The 6,547-nt window shown below is 36.6% G+C and overlaps 1 non-coding gene and 1 pseudogene across 1 annotated transcript; both read left to right on the plus strand.

The window, feature by feature from the left end:
• Nucleotides 1-667: 667 nt before the first annotated feature.
• On the plus strand, nt 668-775 carry LOC148562799 (small nucleolar RNA R71). Its single transcript, XR_015888138.1, has one exon. It is a non-coding gene; the product is annotated as a small nucleolar RNA R71 (small nucleolar RNA).
• A 4,311-nt stretch (nt 776-5,086) lies between these two features.
• Nucleotides 5,087-6,326, plus strand: LOC148562800 (uncharacterized; annotated as a pseudogene).
• The last annotated feature ends 221 nt before the right edge of the window (nt 6,327-6,547 follow it).

Below are 6,547 nucleotides of genomic sequence, written 5' to 3' on the forward strand. Positions count from 1 at the left end.
TCAGCTGGCCCACTTGTGCTTCCAAATTCCTAATGGAAGACCTTGTTTCATTCATGAAACTCACAGTGGCCTTAGATAGATCAGAGACTAGATTTGCTAAATTAGAAGCATTTTGTTCAGAGTTCTCTGTCTGTTGCTGAGTGGATGATGGAAAAGGTTTATTATTGTTAAACCTGTTTCTTCCACCATTATTAAAGCCTTGTTGAGGCTTTTGATCCTTCCATGAGAAATTTGGATGATTTCTCCATGATGAGTTATAGGTGTTTCCATAAGGTTCACCTAAGTAATTCACCTCTGCTATTGCAGGGTTCTCAGGATCATAAGCTTCTTCTTCATAAGAAGCCTCTTGAGTACTGTTGGATGCAGCTTGCATTCCATGCAGACTCTGAGAGATCATATTGACTTTCTGAGTCAATATTTTATTCTGAGCCAATATGGCATTCAGAGTATCAACTTCAAGAACTCCCTTCTTTATAGGCGTCCCATTGTTCACAGGATTCCTTTCAGAAGTGTACATGAACTGGTTATTAGCAACCATGTCAATGAGTTCTTGAGCTTCTGCAGGTGTTTTCTTTAGGTGAATGGATCCACCTGCAGAAGTGTCCAGTGACATCTTTGATAGCTCAGATAAACCATCATAGAATATATCCAGGATGGTCCATTCTAAAAGCATGTCAGAAGGACACTTTTTGGTCAACTGTTTGTATCTTTTCCAAGCTTCATAGAGGGATTCACCTTCTTTCTGTCTGAAGGTTTGAACATCAGCTCTAAGCTTGCTCAGCTTTTGAGGAGGAAAGTACTTGGCTAAGAAAGCCGTGACCAGCTTATCCCAAGAGTTCAGGCTGTCTTTGGGTTGAGAATCCAACCATAATCTAGCTCTGTCTCTTACAGCAAAAGGGAAAAGCATGAGCCTGTGGACTTCAGGATCTACTCCATTAGTCTTAACAGTATCACATATCTGCAAGAATTCAGTTAAGAACTGAAAAGGATCTTCAGATGGAATTCCATGAAACTTGCAGTTCTGCTGCATCAGAGAAACTAATTGAGGTTTCAGCTCAAAGTTGTTTGCTCCAATGGCAGGAATGGAGATGCTTCTTCCATGTAAATTGGAATTAGGTGCAGTGAAGTCACCAAGCATCTTCCTTACATTATTATTATTTTCGGCTGCCATCTCCTTCTCCTGTTCGAAAATTTCTGAAAGGTTATCTCTGGATTGTTGTATTTTAGCTTCTCTTAATTTTTTTTTCAGAGTCCTTTCAGGTTCTGGATCTGCTTCCACAAGAATGTTCTTATCCTTGCTCCTGCTCATGTGACAAAGAAGAAGGCACAGAAAAATAATAATAATAATAATAGAGATCCTTTATACCACAGTATAGGGATCCCTGTGTGAGTAGAAGAAGAGGGGGAGACAAAGAATGTAATATGATGGAAGAAACACAACTGTGAGGAGGCTAGATATGTGAGATGAGATGTTAGGATATGAATGAATAAATAGAATGAGATGGGAGAGGGAGAATTTTCGAAAATCTTTTTTTTTTTTTTGAAAAAGAGTTAGTGATTTTCGAAAATGGTTTTTGAAAAAATGTTAGTAATTTTCGAAAATTAGGATTTAAAAATTAAAATAATTAGTAAATTAAAAAGAAATTTTGAAAAAGGGGGGAGATATTTTCGAAAATGAGAGAGAGAGAGAGTTAGTTAGGTAGTTTTGAAAAAGTTAAGAAACAAACAAAAAGTTAGTTAGTTAGTTGAAACAAATTTGAAAATCAATTTTGAAAAGATAAGAAGTTAGGAAGTTAGAAAAGATATTTTGAAAAGATATTTTTGAAAAAGATAAGATAAGAAGATATTTTTGAAAAGATATGATTGGAATTAGTTTTGAAAAATATTTGATTTTTAAAATCACAATTAATGACTTGATTCACACGAAATCACAAGATATGATTCTAGAACTTAAAGTTTGAATCTTTCTTAACAAGTAAGTAACAAACTTGAGATTTTTGAATCAAAACATTAATTGTTATTGTTATTTTCGAAAATTTGGTATAAAAATAAGAAAAAGATTTTTGAAAAATATTTTTGGAATTTTCGAAAATAACTAAGAATTTTGAAAAAGATTTGATTTTTGAAAAAGATTTTGAAAAAGATAAGATTTTCAAATTGAAAATTTGATTTAACTCATAAGAAACAACTTGATTTTAAAAATTTTTGAAAAAGTCAACTCAAATTTTCGAATTTGATGAGAGAAAAAGGGAAAGATATATTTTTTTTTTGAATTTTTATGATGCAAGAGAAAAACAAGAAAAATGATGCAATGCATGAGAATTTTAGATCAAAACATGTGATGCATGCAAGAATGCTATGAATGTCAAGATGAACACCAAGAACACTTTGAATGTCAAGATGAACATCATAGACACAATTTTGAAAAATTTTTAATGCAAAGAAAACATGCAAGACACCAAACTTAGAATTCTTTAATGCTTAGACACTAAGAATTCAAGAATGCATATGAAAAACAAGAAAAGACACAAAACATGAAAACATCAAGATCAAACAAGAAGACTTACCAAGAACAACTTGAAGATCATGAAGAACACTATGAATGCATAATATTTTCAAAAAAATGCAAGATGCATATGCAAGTGACACCAAACTCATGATATGACTCAAGACTCAAACAAGAAACACAAAATATTTTTTTTGATTTTTATGATTTTCTAAATTTTTTTTGGATTTTTATTTTATATTTTTCGAAAATTATTTAGAAAGAAAGAAAAATAAGGATTCCAAAATTTTTAATATGAATTCCAGGAATCTTGCCATGTTAGTCTAAAGCTTCAGTCCAGGAATTAGACATGGCTCACTAGCCAGCCAAGCTTTCAATGAAAGCACCAGTCCAAAACACTAGACATGGCCAATGGCCAGCCAAGCTTCAGCAGATATGGATACTTTTCAAGTATAGAGCAACTAAGTGTGTGAGAATCTCTTCTTTTGTGATGGTAAGTTGAAACCCCAGTCCAAAAGATTAGACATGGATTACAGCCAGCCAGGATTCAACAAATCATCATGAAACACTAGAATTCATTCTTAAAAATTCTGAATAAAAATTTTTTTCGAAAACAGGTGAGAAAATTTTGAAATATTTTTTGAAAAATTTTTTAAAAGAAAACAAAAAGAAAATTACCTAATCTGAGCAACAAGATGAGCCGTCAGTTGTCCAAACTCAAACAATCCCCGGCAACGGCGCCAAAAACTTGGTGCACGAAATTGTGATGTCCAGGCTCGAACAATCCCTAGCAACGTGAGCAACTTGGTACGCGTAATCGTGATTACACTTTAATTATGTAAAATTCATGGCTCTTTCTTTTCCTGGCAGTGGCGCCAAGAATATGGTGCCAATACCATGGTTCACAACTTCGATACAACTAACCAGCAAGTGCACTGGGTCGTCCAAGTAATACCTTACGTGAGTAAGGGTCGAATCCCACGGAGATTGTTGGTATGAATCAAGCTATGGTCACCTTGTAAATCTCAGTCAGGCAGATATAAAGTGATAATGGTGTTTTTGAATATTATATAATAAAATAGGGATAGAGATACTTATGTAAATCATTGGTAGGAATTTCAGATAAGCGAATGGAGATGCTTTTCGTTCCTCTGAACCTCTGCTTTCCTGCTATCTTCATCCAATCAGTCTCACTCCTTTCCATGGCTGGCTTTATGTGATACATCACCACTGTCAATGGCTACTTTCGGTCATCTCTCGGGAAAATGATCCAATGCCCTGTCACGGCACGACTAATCATCTGGAGGCATCACCCTTGCCAATGGCTTCATCTTATCCTCTCAGTGAATAATATGCTCACGCACCCTGTCACGGCACGGCTATTCATCTGTCGGTTCTCGATCATGCTGGAATAGGATTTACTATCCTTTTGCGTCTGTCACTAACGCCCTGCAATCGCGAGTTCGGAGCTCGTCACAGTCATCCAATCATTGAATCCTACTCGGAATACCACAGACAAGGTTTAGACTTTCCAGATTCTCTTGAATGCCGCCATCATTCTAGCTTACGCCACGAAGATTCTGGTTAGGAGATCTAAGAGATACTCATTCTAGCTTAATTCATGTAGAACAGAAGTGTTTGTCAGGCACGCGTTCATAAGGGAGAAGGATGATGAGCGTCACACATAATCATCACCTTCATCACGTTCTTGGGTGCGAATGGATATCTTAGAAGCGAAATAAGATGAATTGAATAGAAAACAGTAGTACTTTGCATTAATCTTTGAGGAACAGCAGAGCTCCACACCTTAATCTATGGAGTGTAGAAACTCTACCGTTGAAAATACATAAGTGAAGGTCCAGGCATGGCCGAGATGGCCAGCCCCCTATTGTGATCTAAGATAGCGTACAACTGATCAAAGATACCTAATACAATAGTAAAAGGTCCTATTTATAATAAACTAGCTACTAGGGTTTACATGAGTAAGTAATTGATGTATAAATCCACTTCCTGGGCCCACTTGGTGTGTGTTTGGGCTGAGCCTGAGTGTTGCACGTGTAGAGGTCCTTTTTGGAGTTGAACGCCAGCTTTTGTGCCAGTTTGGGCGTTCAACTCTGGTTTTGGCTCCTTTTCTGGCGCTGGACGCCAGATTTGGGTAGAAAGCTGGCGTTGAACGCCAGTTTACGTCGTCTATTCTTGGCCAAAGTATGGACTATTATATATTTCTGGAAAGCCCTGGATGTCTACTTTCCAACGCAATTGGAAGCACGCCATTTCGAGTTCTGTAGCTCCAAAAAATCCACTTTGAGTGCAGGGAGGTCAGAATCCAACAGCATCAGCAGTCCTTCTTCAACCTCTGAATCTGATTTCTGCTCAAGTCCCTCAATTTCAGCCAGAAAATACCTGAAATCACAGAAAAATACACAAACTCATAGTAAAGTCCAGAAATGTGAATTTAACATAAAAACTAATGAAAACATCCCTAAAAGTAACTAGATCCTACTAAAAACATACTAAAAACAATGCCAAAAAGCGTATAAATTATCCGCTCATCAGTAAGGACGGTGGCTAATCTCGCTTATGTGTAGATGTGAGGTCCGAGGCAAAGTATCCCGCTCACATCCTTTCGGATCACAGGAGTGTGCAGGCACTGACATCCTGGACCGTGTGGCGGGCACTTATCCCAGAGGGTTCCCATTTATACGTGATCGAAAGGCAACATTCCCATGGGAATGTGTCGGGTTGGCAATTGAACCGACAATGTGATATCACAGCCAGTAGGACAGGCATTCATCATTTGCATCTATGTGATATTGTTTGGGTGTGCATATTGTATTTGGTTTACCTATGTGAATACTTATGTTAACTGCTAACTGTTATACTTGTTGTAATTGTTCTTGATTGTGCTTGAACCACATTAATTGTGATTGTGTTTGAATTGATTGGTTTGTGATGAGTTAGTTGCTGATTGAGCTGTTTGGGCCGGGGGCCGTTTTGGATTGGATGGGCTTGAGGCCGTGATTGGTATATTGAGTCCTAGTTCCGTATAAAATATCTAACCGGTTCAGCATAGACTTAATGAACCTATGCTTGGAACGGGATGATCATTTATACCGCGTAGGTAACTGCTCTCATGGTTACGGTCTAGGAAAAACTTTTCAGACATTTTCTTTAAGAAAGGAAAAATGTTTTGTTTTAGAATATTTGAGAAATTTAGCAAGTCTTGAAAAAGGAATTTTCTGGATTTCGAATGTGAACCTATAGTTTTTGAAAAGACTCATAAGACGAGCAATGATCACTGAACTCTAAGAATGATCTTATCTTTACGTATCTTGTTATAGCAAATTCTGTAATCCTATAGTGAGAACAAGCAAGGACGACGTTCTCACTCCCCTACAGGTTATTCCTTTTCAGGATATGGAAGACGAAGCTTCAGGAGAGTTATGTTTATTTTCTATTTATTCGGTCTTTTTGTATCACCGTAGCTATTATTTTTCCCTCACCTTTATCTTTATGAGGCTTGTAAGAGGGATAGGAAATTATGATATGTATAATTGTAAACTAGTGTTATGTATATGTATATATATATCTTAAGGTTATATCTGAATTGTATGTGCATGTATGTTTAGGTTTTCACGTAAAAGAGTTATCGAAGTGTTATGCGGTTTTAAGTTTTAAACAGGCTCATATTTTAGTCTTAAATATTATATAAATCGTGGTAATACTCGAGCTATCAGAGTGGCGCAGCCGGAAGCGTGACATTTTGATAGTTAGGGTGTTACATTTGTGGTATCAGAGCAGTCTTTCCTATACAGCCTGAGGAATGGATTGACTATGCTTCAATTGCATACTCTGAGCATTTGTCATGTATTAGGTCTTGTTGAATGACGAGAATTAGAGCTTTATGCACAAGACGGTCTATTGATTAATGCCATTAATCTTGTATTGCGTAATTCCTGATATTAAGTTTGGCCTGCTTAATACTAGTGAATTACGTATATGAAAGCACTGATGGGTTATCATAGATGATATACGAGTTTT

Source organism: Arachis ipaensis, chromosome B6, assembly GCF_059453495.1.
Source record: "Arachis ipaensis isolate K30076 ecotype BB chromosome B6, ASM5945349v1, whole genome shotgun sequence".
In the NCBI taxonomy this organism is placed as follows: domain Eukaryota; kingdom Viridiplantae; phylum Streptophyta; class Magnoliopsida; order Fabales; family Fabaceae; genus Arachis; species Arachis ipaensis.